Source organism: Mus musculus, chromosome 1 (genome assembly GCF_000001635.26).
Source record: "Mus musculus strain C57BL/6J chromosome 1, GRCm38.p6 C57BL/6J".
NCBI lineage: Eukaryota > Metazoa > Chordata > Mammalia > Rodentia > Muridae > Mus > Mus musculus.
The window spans coordinates 24,541,630-24,556,675 of NC_000067.6; the positions used below are offsets into that span (position 1 = coordinate 24,541,630).

The window sequence follows — 15,046 nt, forward strand, 5'->3', positions numbered from 1 at the left end:
TTCTTACATGGTGTTAAGTTTTCATACAGAATGCATCTTTATACTTTTACACCTATCGACACTGATTTATGATTATCGATATATATACATATGTGTATTTATATCTATGTATTTTAAACATAAGGAAATAAAAGATATAAAAATAAAGAAGGGCAGGACAGATAGCTCAGTAAGTGATGTGGTTGGCACTCATGCTAGAGGACATGAATTCAATCTGAACATTAAAGGCAGGCATGATGTCTTGAATTTGTTATCCCAGTACTTGGGAAGCAGAAGCAGATGGTGCCTGGGCCTCAGTTATAACCACTCAGATCTGCTCAAGGGGTATGTTCAGAGGGTATTGGGTAAATACATGGAATTTATTATAGTCACCACAATTTATATTCGACATGGAATTTATTATATTTACCACAAGGGCTATCAGCATTTTGACAGGCCACCTGATGACTTTTCGTTAAAGAAATAAGTGATCAAGAAACAAGACAGGTAAAGGTAAGCTTAATTTTAGCGTAAATCTTTAATACTTCATACATAAAAATTCAACCTAATTCTTTCACTAACTTATAATCTAATTTTAAAGTTTAAAATGTTTTTATATCTTAAAGTTTCTGTTGTGTCGAAATAACTAATCAGCATGATTAATATGTAATAATTACACTCTTGAAACACACAGTGAAGCAATGTCTCTGGTGTGCATTCTTAGTGTTTGAAGATCTTTTATAATTATCATATTTCCCTTTTAGAAATTTATAATCATCTTTCAAAAGCTGATTTCAAGCAAAAACAAATATTCTTCTTGTTTTGTTTTGTTCGCCTTCACAGAAAGTAAGCTTTAAAGAAAAATTTGTATAGTTAAAAGTAAGGCGTTAAGAACTATATTTGCCTCTACCGACTTGGCTTCTTGCTTAGAAGACACACACGCAATCACGTGATGCGGTACAGAATAATTTCTCTGGGCCTTGCCAAGGTTTCTATTATAAAAGAGGCCATATTAGATTACTTGTGTGCTACCAGAGAGATATAATGACAGCTTGCTATGTCCAAGATATCCAGCCCGAATGTTTTTGAATGGAGTGTAATTTCCTATAAGAAATCCTATCCGTTGCTTATTCAGTGATATTCCCATTAAGAAAATTATTGTTAAGCTCTATGCAAATGAATATATATAGACTATGCTATAAATTATCTATGGCATATTTTATGCCTTCACCCCTATTTTATATTCATTGCATCTAGTTCAATATTCTCAATATGAATTTTATTCCCATGCATTAACATTCACCTATACTTGAGGGCTCAATGGAATTTTGAATTTAATCCACCGTGTATTTCCTATAAGAATGTTCTTCACATTCATTTGTGTTACCTAAATATTTATGGACAGGTGTGAGCACACACATGCCAATTTAATGATAGATATAAAATCAGCAATTTAGATGACTACCGGTCATAGAGAGTGAGCTTAAATTTATTCTGAATGACCCAGAGGTGCGGAAGAAAGTGGCTACCATGATGTTCCCTTTGTGTTGGCTGCTAAGGTAGAATCCAGAGCATCTCTGAAGTCTCACAATTTACACATCTTAAATGACTTTGAACTTGTTGTTTACTTCAGTGTTGCAAAAATCTCTTAGTTTCCATCTCTTCTCTGATGATCTCCACACAGCAGCCTCAATTCAACCATACAGAAGAAAGAAATGGATTGAAGCTGTAGGGGAGGAGTTAGAGGATCTGGTACCCACCTCCTTGAAGTTGCCAGAGAGGACAGAAAATGGTGTCCAATATTAGAACTTGTATCAGCAGGGGGTTGACACCAGCAAAAGATACATTTTCTAGAAATCTGAATATTACAGTGTTTCCCTCAGGGTGTCAAAATTGAGAAAATTTTATTTTTATCTTTGCATTTTCTGTATTTAGTCAGTTTTTTCAAAGACCATAAATCCTATTAATGGTTATTTAAAAACCACAGCTTGGCTGAGTGTTGTGGATCTGTGAGTTTGAGGCCAGCCTGGTCTATAGAGTGAGTTCCAGTAAAGCCAGGGGTACACAGAGAAACCCTGTCATGAAAAAAACAAAAGAGAACAAAACAAAACAAAACAAATAAAAAAACCCACAACCCTTTCCATTTGGAAAAAAAAATACTAAGTGTTAAAAATGACCTATAAGTTAACTTGTGTCTCTCAGAGGCCCAGCTGATAGAAAGATGATATAGATTATGCTTTTACCTCTTCCTAATATACAAAATGCCATGTGTACTGATATGTAAGTTGAGAGGCAAGTTATTTGAATGCTGATAAGTAAACTAATAAATATATTTTTCTATTATGGTGGGCAAAAATTAAGTTTTTAATTCATACTTTGCATATGAATTTAAAACAGTGAAGCATCAGAAAAGATGGGAAAAAATCAATAAAAATGTACCTGAGTGAATATTTTCATCATATATTTAAAATTAAACAACAATAACAGAACACTAAGACAAGAAACTGCCTTTAAAAAAATAGCATTTTATGTACCCATGAAAGAATTCATTGTTCAGAACATTAGACTAGACTAGACTTATCCAAATTTTACATTAAGTAGGTTCTCCAGTGAATTTTTTTCCCTTCCTGATTAATGAGATTTCTTGCTAAGTAGAATTGATTTGAAGCCATTAGAAAATACAAATAAGATAATAGTTTAAATAGTTTGTGCATTATAGGAAAGCTCTTGGCAAGACACAGAGAATGGTTTTAATCACTGTGTACCTTTAATTACTGTGAAATAGAATTGTACATCCAAAGTCATTTAAAGGTGTAATACAAGGTCAAAGAGTGTTGGAAGATGCCAGCATCTTTCTTATTATACATTGCTTTCACAGAAAGCCCAAGCACCTAATATCCACTGCTAGGCTTCTCTTCCTCCCTGGATAATGCTTGCATTTATAAAACACAAGCTCTGTTGACACTAGACCTTACTCAACATCAACCCTGGAAAACCAGTCACATGTTGTTACCAGGTCATCTAATAATCATTCTCACTTTGGAAAACACAGAGCCGAGGTCTACAGGGATTACTATGAAAGAAGGACATTTTAGTAGAGAACACAGAAGGAAGAGCAAATTTGGAGTCCAAAATACCCCTGAGTTAGCCAGACCAAAAATGACACACCATTATTCGGAGATCTGAACACTCAAAATGTCACCAGGAAGGATAGAGAGACGGGCAAGAGAAGGGTATGGAGGGAGGGAAGGAAAGGAAGGGAGAGGAGGGGAAAGAAAGAGAAGGAAAGGGATGGAGGGAGGGGGAGAGAGGGAAGGGAAGGAAAGGAAATGGAAAGTGGGGAGGGAAGGAAATAGAAAGGAAGGGAAGGATGGAAAGGAAGGGAAGGAGTGAGAGAAGGAGAAAAAGTGGGAGGGAGAGAGTGAAAGAGAGATGCTAAAGGGGAGATATAACCTTTGTCAAACTTGGCTGGACTTACATGCCTGTGTTCCTACTGGGCATCTCTACTTGAAGACCATTTTGTTCAACTTCTTGCTTTTCAAGCCAAACACTTCCCTCCATCAACATTCCACAACTCAATAGAGACACAGCCATTCGCCCAGCTGTTCCAGTCAGATCCCTAGAAGTCAGCTTAACTCTTGTCTTTCCTTCATTACCAACCCAATCCACTGGCAAGTCTTACTTCTTTTTTTTTTTTTCCATTTTTTATTAGGTATTTAACTCATTTACATTTCCAATGCTATACCAAAAGTCCCCCATATCCACCCACCCCCACTCCCCTGCCCACCCACTCCCCCTTTTTGGCCCTGGTATTCCCCTGTACTGGGGCATATAAAGTTTGCAAGTCCAATGGGCCTCTCTTTCCAGTGATGGCCGACTAGGCCATCTTTTGATATATATGCAGCTAGAGTCAAGAGCTCCGGGGTACTGGTTAGCTCATAATGTTGTTCCACCTATAGGGTTGCAGATCCCTTTAGCTCCTTGGCTACTTTCTCTAGCTCCTCCATTGGGAGCCCTATGATCCATCCATTAGCTGACTGTGAGCATCCACTTCTGTGTTTGCTGGGCCCCGGCATAGTCTCACAAGAGACAGCTATATCTGCGTCCTTTCAATAAAATCTTGCTAGTGTATGCAATGGTGTCAGCGTTTGGATGCTGATTATGGGGTGGATCCCTGGCTATGGCAGTCTCTACATGGTCCATCCTTTCATCTCAGCTCCAAACTCCGTCTCTGAAACTCCTTCCATGGGTGTTTTGTTCCCAAATCTAAGGAGGGGCATAGTGTCCACACTTCAGTCTTCATTCTCCTTGAGTTTCATGTGTTTAGCAAATTATATCTTATATCTTGGGTATCCTAGGTTTGGGGCTAATATCCACTTATCAGTGAATACATATTGTGTGAGTTTCTTTGTGAATGTGTTACCTCACTCAGGATGATGCCCTCCAGGTCCATCCATTTGGCTAGGAATTTCATAAATTCATTCTTTTTAATAGCTGAGTAGTACTCCATTGTGTAGATGTACCACATTTTCTGTATCCATTCCTCTGTTGAGGGGCATCTAGGTTCTTTCCAGCTTCTGGCTATTATAAATAAGGCTGCTATGAACATAGTGGAGCATGTGTCCTTCTTACCTGTTGGGGCATCTTCTGGATATATGCCCAGGAGAGGTATTGCTGGATCCTCCGGTAGTACTATGTCCAGTTTTCTGAGGAACCGCCAGACTGATTTCCAGAGTGGTTGTACAAGCCTGCACTCCCACCAATAATGGAGGAGTGTTCCTCTTTCTCCACATCCTCGCCAGCATCTGCTGTCATCTGAATTTTTGATCTTAGCCATTCTGACTGGTGTGAGGTGGAATCTCAGGGTTGTTTTGATTTGCATTTCCCTGATGATTAAGGATGTTGAACATTTTTTCAAGTGCTTCTCTGCCATTCGGTATTCCTCAGGTGAGAATTCTTTGTTCAGTTCTGAGCCCCATTTTTTAATGGGGTTATTTGATTTTCTGAAGTCCACCTAAGTCTTACTTCTTCCACCACCAAAACAGACTGCAGTTCAATGCTCTCTTCTCCATCTGCACGATCCTTGCCTGAGTCCATGTGGTCGACATCTTTCCAATGGATTCTTGTTACACTATCATGATTATATACTCCCCTCCCTTTTTCAGTCTGGCTTGCACTTGGTAGCTAGAATAAACTTTAAAAATCAGACAAGATACCTCTGTTACATAAAACTTTTAGAGCATGTCTTCAAGTTTTTAGCGTGAAGGGCACATTTCTGATGCTGGCCCAGAACTGACTCAGTCCTGCTTCTGAAACATTGTCCTCTACACCAGGTTCTGTGAGGCAGCCATGGTTAGTCACAGTAACCTGGATTATGACTCTTTGAATACATTGTGGTCATTGAAGCCTTTGCCTGTTGTCTTCTGTGCCTTCTCATGGGGCTTTCTTTCCAGAATTTGCTTCCAGACTTTGCATTTACACAAACTCTCTTCCTCATTCATGTCTCTTCTGTTCAAATGTCATATCCTCTAAGAAGCTGAAAGTTGCCATAGCTCCAGTCACTGCCTAACACACCACCTTGCCCTATTTTTTCCAGTCGTCTATGATTTCAGATGTCTTACACATTTATTGCCTATTCCCAACTACCATAAAATGGTTTCCATGAAAACAGGGCTGTGGCCAGCTTGTTCCTGTTAAACAACCACTGGAACAATAACCTGCAACATTTGCAGAAACCCACAACAGCTGTGATCCTGCCCCATGGACTCAATGACCATAACATCTATGCTCCCTTGCTTAAACCTTGAGAAACTGCGCTACAGTCTAACCAACAGTAAAATGGCAGGAACAACTAAGGACCAGGTGACACTGAAGTTTCATCAAAAATCCAAGCAACAACAAACAAACAACCAAGGCCAACCCATCCGATGGTCACTTCCAATGAGAAATGTAAGACTTCCACAGAGATTCATGACCACTGTAGAGAAAACATTACCAGATGCTCCAAGAAGATTTTAACAAAAAATTATTCAGTAGTATTCCTCCAAAAAAATTCTTGCAGTCATAATAACTATGAAACATGAACTATGAAAACATATGAAACATATACTGTACTCTTACAGCTTAAGGAAATCTTGACAGTAATTTACATCAACTTCCTCAATTCCTAAGTGACAAACCAAAGCCACATACCTTAAATGACTACCCTTCCGACTCTCTGCCAAGGAGAGATCATGAGGGGACTTGAACTAGTGGCTTTTTATTCCAAGGTCAGTTTTTTCCAGGATATCAAGTTGCTTGCTTCCTCTTGGCTACAAATAAGATTCTCCTCATCACTATTGACTTGACTTAGAAATAATCTTTTCTGATTCTGATGAAGAAAAGAAGTCTCTAGGTTTTTGTTTTTTTTTTTTTCCTGAGCTTTGGAGAGTGTGTAATTTAATATAAAATATTAGTTTTATAGAATTTAAGATTCATTTCAATGTTTACAATAACACAATGATATTAGCAACAACAGAAACAAATCATATTTGGTCTCCAAGGAAAATATTCACTGTGACATTTGTACATCCTAGGTGCCTGGTATCTCCCCGAGGAGTTGATAATTACAAGTTCCTTCCCGTTCCGTTATCTGAGCACAGACCAGGAAGTATCACAAAACACACAGTCATACTAAAAAGGTAAAATCAGAAATATTTCCCTTATACACCTTAGAGATTAGTTATTTATTTTGGACAAGTACTTCTTTAATATTAACTCAGTTTTCAAGCAGGAGTAAGATCTTAAGAGCAGTTAGCAAATATATATATATATATATATACATATATATATATATATATACCACAGTGAGACAAAAAGTGCTGAAGAGTTTTCATGAGAAGTGCCTGTGTGTCTTATAAAAGAAAACCACTAGGTTGAGATTTTAACACCTTAGGGAGAAAACTAATAGAATGATACCTAACTAAAAAGATGAATAATTCTTTTCTTTAAAAAAAGATAAACATAATTCCTTTCCCCCTGCCCTTCCTCATGTGGAAGCAATGTCTGGAGCTTGGGTTATCTGAACAGAGAGTTGGTTTGGGTTTTCACAGGATAGTGAGTTCCTGATGAAGAAACAAGAAACATGTTGAACACAGTCCAAAGAGCAGGGCTCAGTTAGCTGTAGGTCTTGGTGATAACAGCCAAAGGCTTAGTGGCTTTTTTTAAAAAGATAGAAATACTTCCCACCTAGGAGCTGTGAAACTCCTAGGAACAACAAAGAAGCCACTTTGGGGCAGGTCTGCTGGGCATTGGGGGGCCATTTTCTCTCTGCTACAAAAGTGTGCCAAGCACACGCTGGATCTGTGTGATTGCCAGAACATGGGGAGGTGGGGAGCAGCTCTTTAAGACATAAAAGGAATGATCATAAATATGATGATTTTGAATAATGATAGAAAGGAGAACCCTTTGGAGAGATCCCACATGCAGATCAGTGTCTATTCTGTTCCGTTCGTCCACTGAATTCCCAAACCAGGGTCTGACGTTGCTACCAACCCACAAAGTTAACGTAGTGATGTAAAGAGCCTTGTTTCACAAGGATGGAAGGTTTCAACTGAACAAGTTGGAAGGCGTCTCTGGCCAATGAGAAACCAGGGGAGCGTCTCAAGGGGACAGACTTCACTTCCTCCCTCCTTTCCAGTGGGCTGAGCACGGAACATTTGTCAAATTCAGGAAGAACGACATAAATTTATTTCTCTTGGTATATTAAGTAATTTTATTGTATAGAAAGGTCAAGCTGGTGTGGTTTTCTGTATCCCTAAGGAAATCACAGCCCACAGTGGGGCAGACAGCATCTCTGTCTCACACACAAAGTCAAGGATAAAATCAAACTGCAGAGTAAGAGATTTGTAAGAAAAAGAAACTCCTAATTGCTATTTCCTTCTCTCCTCTTTCCTCACTGTGTAATAAAAAGATGTGAGGCAAGGGGGAAGACAGGAAGAAAAAAAAAAGAAAGATTTGCATGTTTTCAAATTTTCAGTGCTCATAAAAATAAATAAATAAAAGTTAAAAAAAACAAACAAAAAACAAAAAACAAAAAACAAAAACAAACCAGGGGACCATAATTTTTCAATAAAACTTCATTTTGTACATTATATTCCCCAAATCAAGCGTACTTTACGTCCAAACAGTGACATATACAAAAGGCGTAATTGTCGATTATAGACAGACAGTGCTCCCAAGGCTAACTCTCCAGCCAGTTTCAGATCCCGGAGCCTAAAGTAAAGCTGCCTTTTAAAAAGTGCTATTTCAGTAGACCTAATGCAAGCTTTCCAGATCATATTTAACAAGACTGACATTTGTTTATTTATTTTTCTTTTCAAATGGATGGCCACATGGAAAAAGATTCTATTTTTAAATATCAGGAACAGGCTTCCAAATTAACTCTTCCATTCTGAATAAGTGTGAGGCAGGGTTTATAAAGAACTTCCGTATTTACCAGTATCACTGAGGCCTCCGTCTTGCTGAACAGCTTCCAGGAAGAGAAATATGATACAAGTTACATTTCCTGAGAGCGAAGTGAGAGATGCCTGGAGTTTATAGTAAGTCATTTCGTTCCCAGCTGACATTCAACATCACCTGTCTACTTACAAGCAATTTGGCGAGCGGGGCTGGAGCGTCTGTCTAAATGCCTTTCCCTCGGGCCTGGGGATAATGTTTGGTTTCAGAGCCACAGAGAGTCTGAAATCTTAGCCTTTTCCGTGTTTGCTAAGAGGATTCAGACACATAGCTTGTTAATGGGAAAACAAAGTTTGGGTGATGCTCTAATAATTCCTCGCCTGTTCGGGTAAGCATTTGTTCATTGTGGTGTTGCAAATGGCTTCCTGTTGAGCACAGGCCCTCCTACAAATGCCTCGGCCTCAGCTTCAGAGCAAAACCAAAACCTAATGGCGAGTTAAGCAAGTTGCTTCTTAGAAACAGAGATCCATTGCAAGCGAGTGTTGCCAGGTGTCCCTCACGCAAGGAAATTCAAAGCGTCCTGAATAAAGCTGAGTCCTCACAAGACGTCCCTGGAAATCTGAAATGTCCTTCTGGGATCTGGGTGCCCAGCTCCTGCTTCCGGATCCATTTAGGAAGTCTCACACCTAACTGAAAGCTGTGATTTCTCAATGGCCTTCACGCAGTTCCTTCTTCCCCCACCCCACCCCCTAAGGTTGGTTGCTACTGCTTTTTTTTTTTTTTTTTTTTAATGCCTTTAGCATTTTAGATGAATGAAGTTCAAACAAACTCTTCAGATCAGTACAGATGGCCTCCAAATTAATTCTGCCTTGCCTTGCCTATCTAGATATCCTTGTACCCGTGTTCACTAACTACACGGGAGTTAGTCAACCGCCTTGACCTTTAAAATCACAGTGATCCTCCCTTTGACAGCCTTTGCACGCGCTGTTGAACACACTGTCGTCCCCCAGCCCGCCTGGCACACTCACACCTCAGCCTTTTGAATCCTCTGTGAAACTGTTTCCAGGTAGTGTCATCTGCTCTCTCAGCATGTGTGCCACATACAGAAGACATTGCATTCCATAATGGCTAATCGTTGGCTTCTCTGTCTTTGGAGACTGAAATAACTTGAAAGCATGGACGTGCCTTTCTTTGTCTTACAACCCACAGAGACTACGCATGACCGTTTGAGAGTCGAATGCAATACTTTGTTGCAATTTCATTTTCCCCCCCACTGGCATCAAAGCTGAACTTTATAATGACCTAATATTGTAAAGTGCTTTTCTCTGTAGCCTTCCTGAGCAAAGATGGTTTTATATGCTCTCTCTCTCTCTCTCTCTCTCTCTCTCTCTCTCTCTGTGTGTGTGTGTGTGTGTGTGTGTGTGTGTGTGTGTGTGTTTGTGTGTGTGTGTGTGTAAAGGAGCAAGCCAACATGAGAGCAATAGAGAGAACTGCTTATATTTATGTCTAACTTTGGAGCCCCGTGAAGAACCAGGAGTCAGTAGAACTATATTTACTAAGAACTCTGTGATGTTATGTGGATACATAATGCTGCCTCAGTGCCCAGTAGAATCAGAGGTACTGGATCCCTGCCACATCCCTATAAACTTGGGGAGGCGGGGAGTTAGAATGCCCACAGACATGTCCCCTGGCCTTCTGACTGCAGTTTTTCCTCAGCTGAGATTCCCTCTTCCCAGGATTCAATGTCAGTCAACAGAACCTGTGGCACCAGCCTATCATCTTCTCTCACTCCCATCCTTTCCCTTCCTGTCTTCTCTTCCCACTCTTTTCTGTTTCTCCCACCCCAAAGTCATATCCTTCCCACACAGGGCTTCTGTTTTCCTCTGAACAGTTAAAGCACTAACTGTCTATTCAGAGACCCAAAGCTGGTTTTCAATTCGCTTCCTTTCCTTCCGCTAAGAGAACACCCTGACTGTTGTACAGGGAGTGTTGTGCCGTACATGCTAGTATTCTCATCTGCATTGTACCAACTGGAGGAAAAAAACACCATTTCTGTGAGAAGCAGGAGCACAATCTCTTTCCTTTCAAAAGCTGATCTGCACTTGAATCTCGAAAGAGGCACGCTTGCAAAGGATCCTGCACCATCTCACTTGCATTTGCTTTCCTTTTGTTTGATGTTTTGTTTGACTTTTAAGACTGTACTCTTTGAAGGAGATAGTGAAGACTTCTTACCTTACCAATATGTTAAACATATATTAATATTATGTAGATAAATCTCTTTGTTGTGTCGTCATTTACAATATGTGAAATAAAAATATTTAAAGTTTCTAAATGTTTTGTCTGCTAACACTCACAAATAGATACACAATTTTAGAAGTTTCTGAAGGAATAAGATTATTCATCTCTGGATTCACAGTCAAGGGAACCACCAATCTATATCTATACCTTTATGGCTAATTACTCATGCAAATCAGCCTTACAAAATAATATAGTGTCTGAAATCTGAATGAAGACTACCCAGTTAACTTAAGTTTGATAATGAGAATATATAGCTTCCCTAAACCCTGCTATGTGACTGACAAGAAACTGAATGTGCTTCATGTTTTTTCCACCCATAAACCATAAAGCAGGATTTGTATAACCACAGGACCGCATTCATAGTTGCGACCTCAAAGGACCCTCTCCTTTACTTTTTCTTGCAATTAATGCAAGAATGCTCTTCAATGCCTACACTTCTGAAGTATTAGAAGCAGAGAGAGTCTAGAAAAGATGCAATGTTTTATCAATGTAGCCTGTATTCATACCTCCTTATGTTCCCAAGGGGATTTTGAACAAAATCAACTCAGTGATATTGAACTTAAAAATGAAGAACAAAAGAATTCTCCACCTGACAAATGAGAAATGTTCCTTTATACTGGGCTGAGAGTTTGACTAACATGTTTTTTACATACAAAAATTTCTTGAAGGTTCTTCAAAATTGCATTATAGAGGAATTATGTCACAGATAGTTGATATAACATTCAACTGAAGTATTCATATGTTGCTTGATTTTTTTTATGAGCCCCATGATGGAATACTTAAGGATAACCTTGAAAAATATTGAAATTATATGATCAGGTTCTGCTAAATTGTTAGATGTATCAATTGTTTAATTTCTGTTCATTAATTTATATCTATCTAATTATAAAGTAAATTTGGAGGAACAAAATATAAAACTCTGAAACAAACAAACATACTTGGAGGGTTTTTCATCATTTTTACATTTTAGTAGCATTTTTATATTAAGTAACCTATTGTTGATTAAAAACTCCTTGAATTTCTCTTAAAAATCTGAGATAATTTCTTTTAACTATTAGTAATTAAATATTTCTATACATTATTTAAAACCTCTACAAGGGTTACCTTTAAACTCTTTCAGATCTAATACTAAGTAATTTTGCTAAAATAGCTTGCTTAGACAATTCTGTAGCCGTGAAGTCCAGTAGACTTTCCTTCTCATTTTAGAATGTATGAGCAGTGACTCACCTCACATTCTTGGCATGCCAGATGATAATTAAGGAAGTGCAGCGATGACATTTAGATTCATGTGTAACAGTCTCATGAAACAGCTGGACAGGGTTTTAGCAGAGTCACATGGCCCTTACATAGGAAGCTTTCTATCTCAAAACAAAAGAATGTCCAAAGGAAAACCCAGGGGATGCAGTCACTCTCCGTAGCTTAATGGAGCTGCCAAGTGATCCTTCAAACCCGCCCAGGAATTAGAATCTTGTGTCAGAGCTGAGCACAGTTTCATGCCTCAGAATTTAGCTGTTTCTGAGTACTTGGAGAGAACCCAACCAAGAGCAAAAAAGAAGGGAAACGTGGATTAGAAAACAGGCCCATATGAGGGAAGGAATGAAAATCCCCAAATACTTAAAATGTAGCCTCAGTGACAGAGGGGGTGTGCTTTGTAGCTGAACTGTGCTGCACCGTGAAAGACAGGAGGTTTCAGATTCGGTCAGTACAAAGGGAAAGAAAAATTTTTTTCTTGTCGTTGTTGTTGTTGTTAGTAGTAGTAGTAGTATTTTATTATTATTATTATTTACTATTACTATTTGCTGTTGTTTGTTTATTTGTTTTTAATTATTAATTTGCGTGAGTCTGTATGTGCATCTGAGGGCAAATATCTTAAGAGGCCAGAAGTGTTGGGTCCTCCTGGAACTGGAGTTACAGGAAGTTGTGAGCCACCAGATGCGGGTGCTGGGAACCCAACCCAATTGTTTGTAAGAGCACTAAGTGTTTTTAACAGCTAAACCACCCAACTCTGCTATCTCTAGCTGCTATTTCTTCCTTTCTTCCATATGAAATTATGAGTTTCATTGCAACATTTTCATACACACTTTGTCCCTGTCAATCCTCACCCTCCCCTTCCCTCCCCCATCCTCCTGACTGGCTCCTGCAAGTCTTCCTCGCCAGTCAATTGTCTTCTTTTTCATGTCATAGTACCTTCTGTTTTATTTTACCTTCTGTTTTATTTTCTTCTCCTTTACTTTCCCCTTTCTTGTGGTTCCCTTTTAAATTTCGTAGCTATATGTGGATTAATAATTATATATTTATACGTTATGTGTGTATATGAGAGGAAATATGTGGTATTTGGCTTATCAGTCTGGGACGCTGCATGTGATGTAACGTTTCCATCTTTATTGCTATACTCTTCGTAACAACTAAGACGTGGAGCCAGCCCGCTTCTCTATCAGTAGCTGAATAGATGAAGAAAATGTAATGCACTGGATACTTGTGCAGGTGCAAAGGAAAATGAAATCATGACATTTGTAGGAAAATGGACAGAGCTGTGAAGTGTTTAGGACCGTGTAGCTTTCCCTCCTATTCTGTATCTCTCTAGCAGGTTCCAGGAAGAAAAGACAGGGTCAGATCCCTTACCAGTGGAAGCCTTAGTGTCATTCAGTGCTGAGCCATAAGGAGCTCAGAGTCTGTTGACTGAAATAAACTTTGATTACACGAGTTTCAGGGACTTACCAAGGCTACTTGTTACTTATTCTTTATCTAACACAACCATCTAGGATCATCTATGGTAGTTAGAAAGCACTCTCACCCTTATTTGTAATTGCAAGAGTTTTAAGTTTAAATACAACAGATATGAATTTAAAACCACAGGCCCTAATGCTACAGAAGACTTCAGAAAGTACAAAATACACAAGAATATGAAGGTGATAGAACAGAGTTAGTATTCTCTATTAAGATCCCTAAAGATGGATTTTTATTTCTAAACATCAGACTATCAGAAATAATCATACATAGAGATTAAAAGTCACCTTCCTGCATTTTGTTGTTCTCCCTATAAGACCCGGCTATTATAGACCTGAGCTTATATAAAAGTCCATGTGAAAAGGAGCCATGTTCATGAGATCGATCTTTCAGCAAAGACAAGATGTACATTTTGACATAAGCTATCCCGTGCACTACTCAGGTTCAGGTGATTTCCGAAGGAGATGCTAAAGTCTGGAACCTTGAAAAAGTCTAAAGGACAGAAATACAGATCAGAATACTTTCTACCTATTACTCCCTCCTTTTGAGACATGCTCAGTGTTTATTTATATGACATTTTCTTAACATTTTTTATTGCTTATTGACACTTCTACCCTCTCAATGGACTGCAAGCACACTTCCTATCTTTAAATTTACTCTAATTATATATAAAAGTTATTATATAGTAATGGGGTATCATATAACTTTGAGACATATTTGCACTGTATGATATTAAAGTTAAATTAAACATATCTACCACCTCAAATGGTCATCAATTCCTTAAGGAGACACTTTCCAGATCTTTTTCTGTCTTTATGAAACGTACAATGTACTATTGTTATCTGTGACTACCCTTCTATACAATCCAAAGCCAAGACTTACTCCCATCTCATTGTAACTTAGTGTCTACTGCCACCCCTCACCATCATTTCTGCTACCAAACTATGGTAGTTTTAAATAAGAAAAGCCCCACCAAGTATCTGAACACTTGGTTCCCAGAGAGCAATGCTGTCTATGGAGGTGGTTCAAATTTACTAAGGCAAACACATCTCTGAAGGTCTGCTTTGAGAGATCACAGCCTTGCCCACTTCTGGTATATTCGATTTTCTTTTTGTAGTTGAAGATGCTCCCTGTTCCAGCCACCTGCTACCAGCCCCACCTCCCCTGCCTTTATGGACTCTCCATCTGTAAGCATAAGTCAAAATAAACTCTGTCTTTCACAAGCTTTTTTGGTCACAACATTTTTTCAAAGGAAAGTAAACTAATCCACCCCCTCTCCTGGCCTCTCATGTCCACCATTACCCTCTCCTTGACTATCCCTGACATCTATGAAAATGTTGGTACTATATAACCCTGCTTTCGTAAAGTAACCAACAACGTAATTAATGGGACAGAGAAGATGACTCCTCTCACTAGAGATTATTTTGGTAACAAAAATCAGAACGTATTTATTCCATTCCAGGTAGAATTGTTTTAGCATTGCAAAAGGTTAAGATTGTTAACATACCCAATGCCATATGTGTTAAATACTTAACAAATAAAGAATGTTATCCTAGCACATAAAGTCTAATTAGCTGGATATTTTTCATGGCTAGCATCCCTTCAC

At 38.7% G+C, this 15,046-nt stretch overlaps 1 protein-coding gene and 1 non-coding gene across 8 annotated transcripts in view; both read right to left on the reverse strand.

Annotated features, from left to right (window-relative positions):
- The window catches only part of Col19a1 (collagen, type XIX, alpha 1), a 330,240-nt gene that overhangs the window by 283,947 nt on the left and 31,247 nt on the right, over positions 1 to 15,046 (reverse strand). The gene's annotated exons all lie outside the window — the stretch shown is intronic.
- On the reverse strand, positions 7,212 to 7,348 carry Gm26418. Its single transcript, XR_003949234.1, has one exon. It is a non-coding gene; the product is annotated as a small nucleolar RNA SNORA64/SNORA10 family (small nucleolar RNA).